Source organism: Protopterus annectens, chromosome 6.part0 (genome assembly GCF_019279795.1).
Source record: "Protopterus annectens isolate FY-2018-M chromosome 6.part0, PAN1.0, whole genome shotgun sequence".
NCBI lineage: Eukaryota > Metazoa > Chordata > Ceratodontiformes > Protopteridae > Protopterus > Protopterus annectens.
The window spans coordinates 1,511,215,134-1,511,232,557 of NC_056737.1; positions in this window are offsets into that span (position 1 = coordinate 1,511,215,134).

The following is a 17,424-nucleotide window of genomic DNA, read 5'->3' on the forward strand; positions in this document are numbered from 1 at the left end:
TATGTCATCTGGACCAACAGCCTTTCCATTCTTCATCCTCTTCATAGCTGTCTGTACTTCCTCCTTGCTAATCTGTTTCACTTGCTATAATAAAATATATGGAAAATAGCCATTGTAAATCTGTTACACAAGGGTGACCCAGCCACAGACCCTGATAACTACACATCCTTTAATCTTGCTATCCTCATATATTAAGCTATGGAATGTATTATCTTGGGACTCATTAATCTGGACATTAACAATCCGTTAACCCTGGAACCTCATCAACTCAGTATTATCAAAGTGAGGTGCTGCTACCTTTTTTCCTCAACAATTTGTTTAAGAAAATCACTGAAGCAGTGGAAAATGGTTGAACAGTATATACAGCAAATATGGTCTTGGTCAATGCCTTTCACACTATTCACTATGCAAGCATTATTGACAGTCTTGTAAATCTAAATATAAATCCTTAAGTAACAATGTGAATAGTTACTTCTGACAGAATCCATGTCAGTAGAGCCATAGCTGTTACTTGCTTGTGCTAATCCACAGGATTCAGTGTTGGGCCTTCTCCTACATGGTATCTATTTCTTAGACCTTCAGGCCAACACTCCTTTCCTGTTTAAAGACAATGGTAAATTAGGAATTGATATTTACTATTCCACTGACTAGCAATTGCTCTAACATAGATTAAGCTACTTTAACAATTTGTTCAAACAATGGTCTGAAATTAAATGTGAAAAAAATTAGTATAATTAATTTTGGTTAACATACCATATAGGTGAATCAGTACTCCAATTAGACACTGTCATTGGAGATTTAGGCACACTCGATGATTCCTTATCTTTTGGCTATCATGTCTCGTAGTAGTTCAGAAAGCCTTATAGCTGACTCATTTTGAAAGGCTTTGCTATATATTCCAGCTGTTTAGATGCAAAGCCCTGTGGCTGTCTCTGCAACTCTACTTTCCTTAATATCACATATTCAATAGTAAGCCTCTTGACAAGGCATGTTGTCAGATAATGGTGAACTATGTGCTAAAATGTAAGTGATATAGCAGCAGAAGTGCACAAATCTATTTGCTGCCAAGAACATCCTTGTTTAGAACTGCAGAAGTATAATACACAAAGGAAATGTGTTTCAGCTGCATTCTCCTTGAATTCCTGTTCTTCCATGAAATTTGGCTCAAAGCATAAAATTCTGGATCAAAAATGTAATTCATTCCCCCACTATAAGTATGTTACCTGAGAAATCTAAAAATGTGTTCTACATTCCTGCATATTACTGAGAAAAACATAATCATGTTAACTGTTTTGCTTTTCTTAATGAAGAGAAAGAAAAAATAGAACAATTTATAGAAAAATCCTACAATTATTACAGTTTTCTGAAAAAATGCCATTTGTTAGGTATTAGTTTTATCCAAGTATACAAAGTCTTCCAAAGACGATAGATGTTTATGTTAAAGGGTTGAGGAATAAAGCAAAAGATTGAGAATTTGATGAATTGCATGATACCCAAGAGGTACAGTAATTTGTGGTAAAAGAAATGATAATGCAATGAGCAAGGATATGTATAGAGGGAAGTGGCCATGTTGGTGCAGCAGTTAGCATTGTCGCCTTACAGCAAGAGGTTCTCTGGTTTGATTCTTAGCTGGAGCACCCTCTGTGTGGAGTCTGCATTTCCTCCCTGCAGTCAAGTGAATCTTTAAAGACATGCAGGTAAGTGTGTGTGAGTGCGTGTGCGCCTTCTGTGAAGGTTGGGTGCCAGCAGGTAGGTGTGTGTGTGAAAGGGTGTGTGCCTTCTTTGAAGGTTGGGTGCTGGGCTGGCAACTCAACACTGTACAAACACCACTGCCAGTCAATCTGCAGACTGGTGAGCTGCTCTGTTGACCCCTAACCAGGAAAAGCTGAAAGACATTGTTTGCATGTGTAGAGGAAGTGAATTTGCTCGCCACAAATACAAGAATTAACTGATACTGGGGAAATGCGAATATTTGACACAGTGAAATCAGAAGATGTTCAGTGGCATACAAGACACTAAGACAGAAATGTAGGTTAGACTAATGGAAATAAATGCCATTAAGACTATAAACTATATACAGATGCAGAATGTAACATCTTCTCATAAACAGTGTAAACAACTGCAGTTGAAATATTCTCAAGACAAAACAGTGCATCCAGTGTTAACCTTCTGGACATCCTGTAGCGCAATTAACTTAGAAACTGCTATGTGAGTCTTCTTCTTCTCTTTCAGCTGTTCCCGTTTGGGGTCTCCACAGCGAATCATCTCTTTCCATTTCTTCCTGTTCTCTGCATATTGCTCTATCACACCAACCACCTGTATGTCCTCTCTCACCATGTCCATAAACCTTATCTTAGGCCTTCCTCTTTTCCTCTTACCTGGCAGCTCCATCCTTAGCATCCTTTTCCCAATATACCCATCATCCCTCCTCAGCACATGTCCAAACCAACGCAATCTTGCCTCTCTGACTTTATCTCCAAAGCATCCAACCTGAGCTGACCCTCTAATATACTGATTCCTAATCCTGTCCATCCTTGTCACACCCACTGCAAATCTTAACATCTTTAACTCTGCCACTTCCAGCTCTGACTCCTGCCTTTTTGTCACTGCCACTGTCTCCAATCCATACAACATAGCTGGTCTCACTGTCCTCTTGTAGACCTTCCCTTTCACTCTTACCAATACCCGTATGCCACAAATCACTCCTGACACTCTTGTCCACTCATTCCACCCTGCCTGTACTCTCTTCCACACTCACCATTACACTGAACTGTTAATCACAAGTACTTAAACTCATCCACCTTCACCAACTCTACTCCCTGCATCCTCACCATTCCTCTATCCTCCCTCTCATTCACACACACATATTCTGTCTTTGTCCTGTTGACCTTCATTCCTCTACTCCCTAGAGCATATCTCCACCTCTCCAGGGTCTCCTCAACCTGGTCCCTACTCTCACTACAGATCACAATGTCATCTGCAAACATCATAGTCCATGGGGCCTCCTGTCTGATCTCATCTGTTAACCTGTCCATCACCATTGCAAATAAGAAAGGGCTCAAAGCTGATCCTTGATGTAATCCCACCTCCATGTTAAACAGATCTGTCACTCCTACTGCAGACTTCACCACTGTCACACTACCCTCATACATATCCTGTACCACTCTTACATACTCATCTGCCACTCCTGACTTCCTCATACAATACCACAACTCCTCTCTAGGCACCCTATCATATGCTTTCCCCAAGTCCACAAAGACACAATGCAACTCCTTCTGACCTTCTCTAAATTTCTCCATCAACACTCTCAGAGCAAACATCGCATCTGTAGTGCTCTTTCTCGGCATGAAACCATACTGCTGATAGCTAATCATCACCTCCCTTCTTAACCTAGCTTCTACTACTCTTTCCTATAACTTCAAAATGTGACTGATCGGTTTTATCCCTCTGTAGTTACTCCAACTCTGCACATCACCCTTATTCTTAAAAATAGGTACCAAAACACTTTTTCTTCACTCCTCAGACATCATCTGACTTTCCAAGATTTCATTAAACAATCTGGTTAAAAACTCCACTGCCATTTCTCATAAGCACCTCCATGCTTCCACTGGTATGTCATCTGGACCAACAGCCTTTCCATTCTTCATCCTCTTCATAGCTGTCCATACTTCTTCCTTGCTAATCTGTTTCACTTCCTGATTCACTATCCCCACATCATCCAACCTTCTCTCTCTCTCTCCCTCATTCTTTTCATTCATCAGCCCTTCAAAGTACTCTTTCCATCTACTCAACACACCCTCCTCACTCGTGAGTATGTTTCCCTCACTATCCTTTATCACCCTTACCTGCTGCACATCTTTCCCAGCTTGGTCCCTCTGTCTAAGCCAATCGGTACAGGTCCTTTTCTCCCTCTTTAGTGTCCAACCTTTCATACAACTCTCCATATGCCTTATCCTTAGCCTTCGCCACCTCTCTCATTCCCATGCTCCTCATCTCCTTATACTCCTGTCTACTTTCTTCATCTCTCTGACAATCCCACTTCTTCTTTGCCAGCCACTTCCTCTGTATACTCCTGTACTTCCTCATTCCACCATCAGGTCTCCTTGTCCTCCTTCCTCTGTCTAGATGTCACACCAAGCACCTTTCTAGCTGTCTCCTTTACCATCTCTGCTGTAGTTACCCAGCTATTCGGTAACTCTTCACTGCCCCATATTCATATGCGGACAACAATACAGAAACTGCTATGTGAGTACAGATATAAAAAGTTCAGTCATCTTTTTCAAATAACTGCACACAAAGAGGTGTATTCTCCAAATGTACAGGGTCATGTGACCTTTATGAGACTAGGAATGATGAAACAAATTCATAATGTAAAAGCAAAGCCTTCTTGTTATGATCTGATAATTATTCACACAGTCGCAAAGACATCACACATATTATCAAATCCATTGCAATGGTATTTTCAGTGACTGTGCTGGCTTACGACAGGCTTAGGAAGTCTGTCATACCCAAATCAAATCCAGTGCTGTGTCAGTGATATATGGTTCCATAAAGTTTGCATACCTCTCTCTACCTCTAGTAAAGTAGAACAGGAGCTGAAAAATGGAGTGCTTAAGTGTCATTAAACAGCAGTTGCAGACAACAGAATGAATGAATGAACACTACAGCAAACAGAGACAGGATTTGCATTTGTATTGATCCACATATCTGAATGAAGTGATGAAGACTGAATAACACATTTCATAATGCAGAATGAATGACTTCCAAGATAACCCAATGTTATGTTTTAAGGTAGTTACAGATTCTGTATGTTTAGTATATCATTAGGAAGAAATAGGCTCCTTGGATATCTATTTGATATTTTATCAGCAGCACAAGAGTTCTAAACAGCTGTTGCTTCAGGAGCTGTAGGCTTGGATGATGCTGTGAACATGTGTGATCTGCTAATGTGAACTACACATGACAAAAGCATTAAGAGACTGCACAAATTTCTAAACAGACTAAGACAGCACCATTTCTTGTTAATTAAGAACAAATGCAAAATAAGAAGGGCAAATCTAAAATGCATACATCATATTCTAATTTCACTGGATCTAAAACATGATTCAGAAAAAAAATATCCAAGCAATTTTGCAAATCTCAAGGCCAAAAGGCATGCAGGTACTATAGGGATTTCTAAAAATGTCGCTGTGTCTTAACCTTTGTAGCAAATATGTCTGAGAAAACTTTCCTGTAATTTAGAGAAAGCTGTTGAAGCAATTGATGCAAGCTGTAGACTGTGAATGGAGCTATGAACAAACAAATGGATTTAACATATTCCAGAAACTATTCATAGATGCTCCATCATAACAATACTATGATGTACATAAGTGAGGTGAAAGGAGATCAAGCAGAATCCGGATAATTCAGAAGCTGTGATCTTACTAAAATAGACTACCTGCCTATGAGCCAAGACCATTAACAGATGCATAAAAGAGCTATGCTCACACAAAACATGAACTGTTAGCAATCAGTAATGCATGGATGAGAGAAATTCCATGGACATATCTATGGCAGAAGCATTTAAAAGGAAACAGACTTAAAACCCTGACAAAGAAAATTAAAAAAAGTCTCAGAATAAGGTATTTCTTATATTGAAGAGAATGTTATTTAATCTAGAAAAGTATGACCTGGAAATGAAATACGAACCAGGTTGGGAACAACATATAGCAGATATCTTGATTAGGGTAATATTTACTACAGAAGCAAGAAGGGCTAGTCAGGTGTGTTGGTGTACAGAAGTAATACCCTGAGCATGGGCTCTTGAGAAGAGCAGCACGTTTTCTGTAATGGCATCAGTACAATTGTTCTATATGCAGTATCAGACTTTATTTATAACAAAATGAGTGTTAGTTTGTGAACAGCTGCTACTTTCATTGATATGAACAGGGTATTCATGACCATTGACAATGCACTACTCCTAAGCAAAACTGGCTAGATCTAATTTTGATGAAAACAACATTGTAGGGATAAAGAATTGTCTAACTAATAAGAGTATTTCAAGTCCTTATGGTTTCCAAACTCTCCGATTCTGTAACACTAAATGTTTGAGTTAGGATTCAGAATTTGGTCCTCACCATTTGTACAAATCAATGCAGAGGATTGCGGTGGTGGTGCTGCGGTAGCATTGTTGCCTCACAGCAAGACGTTGTCCTGTTCGAATCTCAGCTAAAGCGTCTTCTGTGTGGAGACGTGTGAATGGGCGTACCTTCATTGAAGGTTGTACGTCAGGGCTGGCAACTCGGTACGTAAAAATCTGCTGCCAATCATCAGCGGACTGGAGTTCCGCTGTGGCAACCCCTAACTGGGAAAAGCCGAAAGATACAACAATGCAGAGGACTGTAGCCAGAGATAACACTTTGAAAAGACATTTTTCTTAAATTAATACAACTCAGATTTTAAGATCTTGTCCTCTACTTTGATCCTGTTTTACCTTCAACAGAAAGTCAAACACCTTTAATGGTTCAGATTTTTTTATTATAGGGATCACTGTTCAACAAAAGCAGAAAAATGATTTGGAACAGACAGATATGAATTATAAACCATGCAGTTTAATTCACATGTCAAACACAAGTTGAACTATGGTTTATTGATAGCCATTTCATTGAGCTCCAAACTGTCACTCTCAATTCACTGAGCCTTGTTTCATAACATGTGATGATGAGTGGAGCATGCTGGACCTACTCCTTCCCTGGCAGGACTCATGTTAGCACCAGTTTCAGAGTTGTGATGATTAATGTGCTGAGTGTTTGGTTTTGCTGATATTTTGTTTGATGAACTGTAGCTTGAATAAACCTCATAACTGTCAAACGCATATTCTGGCAAGTGACATTTTCCAGTTCTGTAAGAAATATAACAGAGTAAAAAGATACAGTGCCTTAGGTCCATTGATAGCTGATTTTGAAAACTTAGAACTTCATATAGTTCACTTCCACAGCATTAATATAATTGAAATAGTTTATCATATAGGAACTTGAGTGTTATTCTGCTTTACCATGGAAATATGTAAAGATAATCAGTCCTTCATTAAAACGCAATTGTATTCTTGCCATTTCAAAGGAAAGGAAAGATTCCATTAATATCCAGAATAATATTTCAGGGAGTAGCAGTATGCTTCAGCACACGCAATGCCTATAAAGGCTGATAACATGAAAGCTGAAGATTTAATTTCTCTTGCAAAAAAAATCAGAAGCAATGATGGTATCTTCTACAAACATGTCAGGCGTTTCTAGAAATAAGTGCGAGGGAATGTGCATTCTCAGTGAATCATCCAACATTTTTTTTAGGTTCACAGACTTGTGAGGTTTCTGTAAATAGCTGTTATTAGATCTGCATACAATGTCATTGCTGAATATTACCCATATCAGTACAGTCACATATATCCCAAACAATTCTCACTTATTCATGTGAGCCATTTAACAACAAAACTGTAGTTCACTATACATTTCATTTAGAAAGAAAAATGTTTAACTTAGTGCTTTTCTAATATCTTCTTGGGAGTTCCATGCCCCACCCCCCCCTGCATACTGCATATGCGTCCATCCACTTTTTTAAGCTTTTGTCACAACTAAAATATTTTTCCAAAATAAATTATCTGCAAAAGTCCACATGCACTCTACACCATGGTTGCAAATTTACATTTCATGATGAGTTACTGTTTGCATGACACTCAAACAACCTTACTTGTTAGCTGAGAAGGACTGTGAGGTAAAGACCTGTCTATTCAAGGAAAAATGAGGAGCAAAGTATGATTATATGGTAATACTGGACGGACCCTTTTTCTTCATTCTTTCTTCAGGATTCTTGCCCCAGTTATTTATAGAATATTATCTCATAGCTATAACATGTTATATGGCATCTTAGCATATAACCTGAAAAGCTTCAAGTGTGTAGCTATCATCTCATTAACTATTTTTTTTTGTTCTTTGCCCCCCCCCCACCCCCGCAAAAAAAAAGTGATGTCCTATTGCAAATCTCAGCACAACAGCAAATGCTTAAATGCTGGACAATATTAATAAACATAGCTTACTTGGCCAGGTTCAGCATAGATTTCATAAAGGTTTTAGTACCCTGACCTCAATATAACATAATGGAATAAATCTGCTCTAATACGGAAAGAAAGACAATTTACTTGGGGTCATCCTTACTGATCTGAAGAGGGCATACAACATGGAAGACAATGACCTGATGATATACAAGCTTAGGCAGGTCAGATGTTTCAAATGCATATCAGTTTCCTACAAAGTAGGAACAGTACCTTCAAAGATGGAGCCCCTCAGGATGCTTTAGTCACAGTTTTATTATCTCGGTTTATCAACAAGCTCCCCTAAACCCACTCATTTCCTGCATGATGACCTTGTCATGCTTTAACTTGGTTCCTCCCTTTGTACAGTCAAAAAAGAAATCTGAGTAGACTTCAGCAAGTTAGAGGGCTTGCTCTGGACAAAGAAATGTATTGTAAATATTTGTAACTGTAAAATGCTTTTTTTCGGCCCAAATAATCTGATAAAAGCTTGTATACTACATACCTCCTAACCCCTCAGAGTCAAGTTATTACAGGTAAACAAAGTGTATCACTAGCCCTCTAAGTTGGTGAGGCAGGCTATAGCTATTAAAGTGCTTCTCTTCAGACTGCCTTCCTATAACTGCCCTCCAATCAGCCAAAAATACCACTCCTACACAAACCGTTGAAAACAAAATTCTCAGACTTATCAGCCTAGTTAACAAAGATGATTACACTGTACTACTCTGGAAGCACACAACTGGCTTCTGGTAAAAGCAAGAGCTGCATTACTGCTAATTCAACTCCACAGTTATGTACAACAGATACTGACCCCCACTCCTGAACAAACATCAGCTGTGAAACTACACTTTCACCCTCAGAAACAACAACAGCATTCAGCTGCACAGACCACCATTCACCCTGAGCACATCTGAAACAGTATTCTCAAATAGAACCTGCTGCAAGGAATGATATTCCAGACTATATTAGAAGCCATAAGAATTTAATATCTTACAAAAAAATCACTCAGACATCTACTCAAACAAAATGTAAATCTTTTAGGTCCACGGGCTAATGCTGTAAGCTTTGCATTTTAATAAATAATTTTGCATGTTGCTGTTGATTTTATAAGAGAAATGGAGGATGCAACTCTTATTGAGTAACTACAGAATACTAATACCGTTTTAATTTTTTTCCATTGTTATAGTTTATATCACACAATGCTTTAGTAACAACCTTATTAAATGCAGGGGTACATTGTCTACCAGTACTTTAGCATCTAAGCAAGTTTTGTACATAGGCTTAGTAATAACTGAACTAAAGTCTTTTCTGCTGTTCTTTGCTGGAGCATAGATGTTCTTAATACTTTGCAAATTTACTTTTCAGCTTATATTTCACTGTAATAGTGCATATTAATGTAACTGTATGTTGTTGTTCTTTGTACTGTAACTTATACAATATTTTTATACAGAATATAATTTGCAATTGGCCTTGTCCCAGTGACCAAGATTGTGTCAGAAAATGGTCTTTGTACAAGTTTACTTACCTGGTTAACAAAGCATGAGTAAATAAATAGACAACTTTAAACATTTGGGTGTCTGGGTAGGCCCAATCTTATAATTTAAGCCTCTGGAGCACCTTTGACTTAGTTTCAAAATCTGCAACCAGATTAAAATGAAAACACAGAGAGAAGGTGACCTAAATCTGCTCACATGTAAGCATACACGATCATTCTGCTAACCCTGCATGCTCCTTTGTAGGAGCTAAACTCTGCAAAACTCCATAAATACATAGGAAACTGTAGTACTGATAAAGAACTTAGAACAAAATCAACTAGAACTTTAAAAGAAGTAATAATATGCTGATACTTTAACCAATCTGCAATAAAAGAGAATATCAAAATTCACCATAAATACCCTCTAAACAAACGTGTAGACTATCCTCAGCCTAAGTATATTTTGTATATGTTTATAAAAATGTTCCTGTTTAACTCATAATGCAAGCTTGCAATGATTTTGTATGCTTTGGTGATATTCAAACAGCAGAAATGTTTAATTTTATATATATATATATATATATATATATATTTATATATATATATATATATATATATATATATATATATATATATATATATATATATATCTGTATCTACTTCAGTAGATCGAATGTACACAAAATTTAATTTACTTTACAGAGACAAATGAGAAGATTGCAATTTGAAAATCATGAATGTTTGCAATTTCAAAATTGGTGAAAATGAAAATACAACTGCACATGTCAAACACCACTGACATATAAATGGAGATTGCGGTGTATTGACAGAAAAACCTGCTCCATTAAAGCACTGCATTTAACATAAAAATGTACCATTTTTAATGTTTTTGCAGGGGTGCAAGCCATCTTGCACCCCACAACCCCCTGAAAATATATATACTAACTCTAAGATCACACTACAGTGGAGAAAAGGGTAAACTTATCGATTCTCACTGTAGCACAATCTTCATTCTAAAACATTCAAAATGGTATATTTTTATGTTAAATGCAGTGCTTAAATAGAGAAGGTGTTTCTGTCAATACACCACAATCTCCATTCAAATGCCACTAGTGGTGTCTGACATGCACAGTTGTTTTTTCATTTTTACCCGTTTTACAATTGTAAACGTTTGTGATTTTAAAATTGCGAACTTCTCGTCTCGGGAAAGTAAATTTCAGTTCTGTGCACATTTGATCTACTGAAGTAGATCCATATTTATATATTTATTTAGTTTACATTTGTTTACCGGGGTTGTCCAGCTGGGGCAGTGGCCCTTTTTCAGTGAAGGCCAGAGGAGAAAAGCTCCATTACAAAAATATATTAAAAACAAGGGAGGCCGCGGTGGTGCAGCGGTTAGCATTGCTGCCTCACAGCAAGAGATTCTCCGGTTCGATCCTCAGCTTGGGTGCCTTCTATGCAGAGTCTGCATGTCATCGCGTGGGTTTCCCCTGGGTGCTCCGGTTTCCTCCCACATCCCAAAGACATGCTGTAGGTGAATTGGACACTCTAAATTGGCCCTAGGTGTGAGTGTGTGTTCCTTCTATAGAAGGTTGGCAACCAGGCTGGCAATTCGACACTGTAAAAACTCCACTGCCAGTCATGAGCAGACAGCTGATCCGCTGTGGCGACCCCTAACCTGAAAAAGCCAAAAGAAGATAAGAAATCAAGAACACATAATTTTGGTAAATATAGGTAGCAAATAGTTTATACATAAACAATAAAAATTGAAAGAGTAATATAAAGTGAAAAAAGCAAGCTAACAAATAAACTAGCATGAAACAGCTTGTGCCATCATAGAGAAATGATTGATCAGTAGATCAATATCATGGTTTTGGTGGTAAATATTTATGAGAAACATGTATGGAATATGAACAAGAATATGGCTGATTGTTGCTGTGTTAGTGTTACTTGTTCTAAACAATGATAAATAAGGCAATATTGAGCTGAAGTAGAAGAAGGAGGGAATATGATGAAACTGTAGGAAGGTTAAGATAGGTAGATAAAGATAGGACCAGTAGTGAGCTTGAGATAGGTAGAAATAAACTGGAATTCTGTGAGAGAAGAGATAGTTTAGATGTTAGAATTTAGTAAGAGAAGAGATATTTTGGTTGTTAGAACAAGGAAGGACAGAATGATCAGCCTGGATTAGTGCAGGAGCAAAGACAGTTTTTGGTTAGGTGCTCCTTAAGCAGTAGTTTACATTTGAATGGGTTGCTAGAATTTAGTATTGTCTGAGGCATGGAATTCCAGGACATAGATATTTGGTGGGAGAATAGAGAGTTACCTAACAATTATTAGATTTAGTTACTTTGAGTAGTACTTTATTGCAGGATCTTAGTGGCCTGCCATTTTAGTAGGGCTGCACTAAGCTCTTGAGTGCTTGACAGTTGTCTGGATCTTAATGATAACAATGCTTACATGAACCAATGACAAAGTCCCAGTAAACTTGTATGTAGATATAGTGACCACAGTCTCTGAAATGAAAGGAAGAAAAAATAAGCTCTACTAAGCTGTAAAATTATATTGAGGCAATAGAGTTAGTACTTACTATACAAAAAAAAAATAAAAAGATGGTGGAAGGACTACAGTAAGTCATAGCAAGAGAATAGAGGGGGAATATGAGAGCAGAGTGATAGTAAACAAGTGTATGTATGTAAGCTCAATGTAGTTGTAGTAGAAAGTATACTGACAGAGAACCATCGTAATGCAGTGTGAATAAATATACAGCTGTATTGAATAAATTAACAGAACATGGCACTACCCTGACAGACACATTTTAACACCATCACTTAGAATAATTCATAGGATTAACTAGAACCTCAAAACAGGGCACCGGGCTGGCAACTCGACACTGTAAATACTCCACTGCCAATCATGAGCGGACAGGTGATCCGCTGTTGCGACCCCTAACTGGGAAAAGCTGAAAGAAGAAGAGGATATATATATATTTATATATATATATATATATATATATATATATATATATATATGTGTGTGTGTGTGTATATACACATAAATGTTATCCGATCTGAGTGAAATAATTACAATTATACAATGCCTCCTCTAAAACGTGCACGCTGATTGGCCAGCCCAACCAGCGTGCCCATTGTAAATCCCTCAATATACTAACGGAAAAAGGTCCGGTCACCCAGACTTTTTCCGTTAGTATAAAACTATCTCGCTATGTTAAAAGAGTTTAACATAGCGACACAGGTTTAAAAAAAGCAATGCAGATCTCCGTTGCTTTTTAAAGCTGTCTCGCTATGTTAAACTCCTTTAACATAGCGACACAATGTAAAGCAACGGAGATCTTGCGATCTCCATTGCTTTTTTTTTAAACCTGTCCTGTTATGTTAAATGTGTTTAACATGGCGAGACAGCTTTAAAATAAGCAACGGAGATCTCCGTTGCTTATTTTAAACTCTCGCTATGTTAAACCCATTTAACATAGCGAGATAAAGCAACGGAGATCTTGCGTTCTCCGTTGCTTTTGCCCACAGCTCTGATGTACTGCGTAGGCATGTGCAGTACATCAGAAGTTCCGCGGAACACCAGACAGCTGCGGCAGGGCAGCAAAGAGGCATTATACAATGCCATTATTTAAGAAAAGTAATTATTTCTTTTCTTAAATAATGTCATTATAATAAATAACCCACTTCTGGGTGTGGGTAATGCTGGATTTACCCACGGTTGTCTTTGTTTGGTCCCTCGGGCTTCACCCTTGGGACCAAACCACGCCAACTGTGAGTAAATTCAGCATTACCCACACCCAGGCGTGGGTTATTGCTATAATATAACACATTCCCAAAACCTTTACACTGTTTTACACAGCCTTAGAACAAATAGAAATGTAATACCATATGACACATGCCTGCACTATGAAGGAAGATAGTGAATGAGTGTAAGAGGTGACAACACAGGGGATATTATAGCAATAACCCATAGCTGGGTGTGGTAATGCTGGATTTACCCACGGTTGGCGTGGTTTGGTCATGAGGGCGAAGCCCGAGTGACCAAACAAAGCCAACCGTGGGTAAATCCAGCATTACCCACACCCAGCCATGGGTTATTGCTATTATACTATGGTGTTAGTTTGTTTTGTATTATCTTTGTGTTGTTGTTATTTAGGTTTTTGTTTGCTTTTCTTTGTATTCTTCCACTTTTTGTGAGATAAAATAGTCCACACTTTCAGTTTGTGTTTATTGTTTATTTCTGTTTTAATTTAAATACAAGTTATTTTTTAATTTTTCAGGAAATGTTAGGAAATAATTATATAAGTATATATAGTTGTAAAGCTTTTGGTATGTCTTCATAGTTTTAAAGCTTTTGGTATGTCTTCATGTTGTAGTTTCTTTTATATTTTTGTATTGGTTTTGCCTTGATGGTTGTCTATGCTCATATGTTGGCTTCAGTTCTTCTTAGTGTAGTATCTGTAATGAGAAATTGTGTTTATAGTTAATTTTATGTTTATATATTGCATCCTATCTATCTGTATATATATATATATATATATATATATATATTTGTATATGGTTTTAGTATAAATTTAGAGTTTACTTACTTATTTTGTTGGGTTTCTATGTTGTAGATGTTTATTGTTCCATAGTTTATAACCTGTTGTTTGTCTTGTGGTTTTTCTGATTCATTTTCCAGGTATGGATGTTCTGTGTTATGGACTTTCATTTTTTTTTTTTTCTTGGTCCGTTGTTTGTTGTATTATTGTTATTGTCTTCATGTATTGGATTTTTTTGTGTTTCTTGTGTTCCAGATATTATTTTTCCCCATGTTTTAAATTCATCTACTGATGGTTGATAATATGATCGTAGTGATTTTTCACTTTTATGTCCTGTCACACTCATTATTTGTCATGCTTCCATTCCCGATTGTGACAGTAATGTTACTGCTGTTGCTCTTAAGGAGTGGTTTGTGTATCTCTTTGATAGGTTTGCTTGTTTGCAGATTTGTGGTAACATGTTTGCAAGATAGTTTTTCCCATCGGTTGTGTTGTGTACCATGTATCCATTTTGTCAAGTACATGTTGTGGATCTTTTTTTGGGTAGAGGAACAGTTGTTTTGTATTAGGTAGCCTTTTTTGTAAGTATTTTTTGAAACTTTTTACAGGACATAAAGGGTCTGTGCGGTTTTCGAACATGAATCCTCTTAGCAAATGTTTTGTAACATCATCATGTTCTTTGTGGTTTTTTTGTATGTTCGTTAAATTTTTTTGTTACATATTCTGTGCCATCTGTATCTTTGTTTATTGTAAAACTGTCTTCTGTGAGGTATCGTACTCCTTCATTCCCATGTCGTGCGAAGTGTAACTGTATATCAAACCATACTTTTCTTACGAGTCCGTCTCCTGTGTTTGGGGAAAGTGCTTGGCTGTTTCTCAGTTGTGTTATTTCTTGCATTGTGCGTGGCTGGTGGTGTTCTGCTGTATCTTTTCCTTGTCTTCTGTAATTTTTAATTACTGACTTAAATATGTTATTTGCATTTGTTAGACATATATCTGTTATGATGTTAATCTTTCTATTTAATGGTGGGTTGTTTATATATCTGTTAAGTCCTGCACGTAAGGATACAAATGCACTTATTACGTATTCTTCTCCTTTTCTGTTTCATACTGTAGCATAGAATTCTCTAAGTATTGTGTTTAAGTTTCCTGGTGTAGTAGTGTGGAAGTCTATGTTGTCGTTTTTTTTTGTTTTTGCCAGTTTTGAAATATGTTTATAACCCACTGTGTTTGTTTTCTTGTACTTAATTCTTCTTTTTTCTAATTCTAGTGTTTCTATTTGTTTAAGAGTTTTTTTCTGCATATCATTTGTTACGTTTCTGAGTGGAATAGGCTTTTAATGTTTTTTTACCTTTCTGAAGAGTATGGCTTGTCACACTGTTGTCCTCTATAAGGGACGTGTTATGCTGTAGTAATTCCTGTTCTTGTGGTTGGAGAATTTCCTTGCTTGTTGATGGTTTCATTGTGGTTTGTGGTATGTTCTTAAATATTTCTTCTATTTCACTGTCACTTATTAGTTCAAAGTTTACTCCCATTTTTTTATTATTTTCTATCTATGGTGTCTCTTGTTTGGGTAGTTTTTCCTGTCTGAGTTTGTAGTGTTTCTGTTTAACAGGGCTCGTGCAGGTTTTTGAAGGGATGTTATCAAAAGGGCTAGGTGGTGCTGGGTATAATATAGTTTAAGCAGTGTAGAACTTTATAATGTGTAGTTATGTTTTAGTACTTATAGGTATGTTAGAAACGTGGTCTAGTTTTAATGTGCATTAACTTTTTAAAAATATAATGTAGTTTTACTAATTGGTCACTAGATGGTGATATGGCATGCGCTTTTAGAAGGTATATGCTGGTTTGGAAGTTAGGTATGGTGTGTCTTTTTGACTTTGGGAGGGATGTGTGCTGTGTTTACTTTTAGTGTGTACATTTTTGGAGTTGTTGTTTGTGTATAGCTATTGCAGGGAATAGAGCTGTGTGCTGTGTTTACTTTTAGTGTGTACATTTTTGGAGTTGTTGTTTGTGTATAGCTATTGCAGGGAATACAGCTGTGTGAATGATTTTATCACAATGCTTGCAGTGGTGGTTATGTAGTATGTGTGGTGTATTTGCGACTGCATGACAGTTTATTTTATTAGTGTTTGAGGTGAGTGACTGAGGACTGTAATAGGGGAATTGGTGACTTTTGTGTGATTAGGTGTACTTGTTAGGTGTTTGTGGTGTTAAATTTGCTTATGTTTATTTGCTGTCGCCGCAGCATGATATTTTAGCGACCGGACTTCTTCCGTTATTTGTTGTACAATTTACTATGTGCACGCTGGTTGGATTAGCAAATCAGCGTGCACGTTTATCGGCTTTTCCGAACATCGCATAGTATAATTAGCAATATGTTCTACTACAGGGACAACACCACCCTCAAGTCAATTTATAGGTCAATTTATAACTGAGTGCAATTACTCTATAGCCAGAACAGAACCTATGAACAAAGAGATACAAGTAAAACAGGTTTAGTATCATTTCCTGAGTCTAAATACCTGTCATATGCAGTATAGTCTACTGGTCAAGCAAAAGGAAACAGTGGCCAACTTAGTAAGGGGTCCTACTGTTTTCACAGAGCTGGCATTTATTTAACTGATTACAGTTAATACATGGCAAGGTTCTTCATGATAACTGTGCTTACATGAAACAATGACAAAGTCTCAGTAAACTTGTATGCAGATGTAGTGACTGCATATATATATATCTATATCTATATCTGTCTATATATATAGACATGTGTGTGTGTGTGTGTGTGTGTGTGTGTGTGTGTGTGTGTGTGTGTGTGTGTATGTGTGTGTGTGTGTGTGTGTGTGTGTGTGTGTGTGTGTGTGTGTGTATATATATATATATATATATATATATATATATATATACACACACACACATATATATAAGTGTATATGTGCGCTCACGTGTGTGTGTGTGTGTGTGTGTGTGTGTGTGTGTGTGTGTGTGTGTGTGTGTGTGTGTGTGTGTGTGTGTGTGTGTATAGGTTCCATGTCAACTTACTGAAAAGTAATACACTGAATATTTAATGCTGAAATGTCAAAATGCTGAAACGTTAAAATGTTGAATTCAAAATACCTACTCCCCTATGTGTGTAGGGAGTTGGACTTGTATCCACTGCAGTACCCATGCTAGAGTTTGTTTCTGTGTTTCACCAACAACACAGTGATAGTGATTGTTGACTGGCAGTATTCTGATGCAAAATACATATGTAATACATGTATGCTGTTATAGCCATTTTGAGTTCAGCATTGTAATATTTCAACATTTTGACATTTCAGGATTTTTTATTCATTA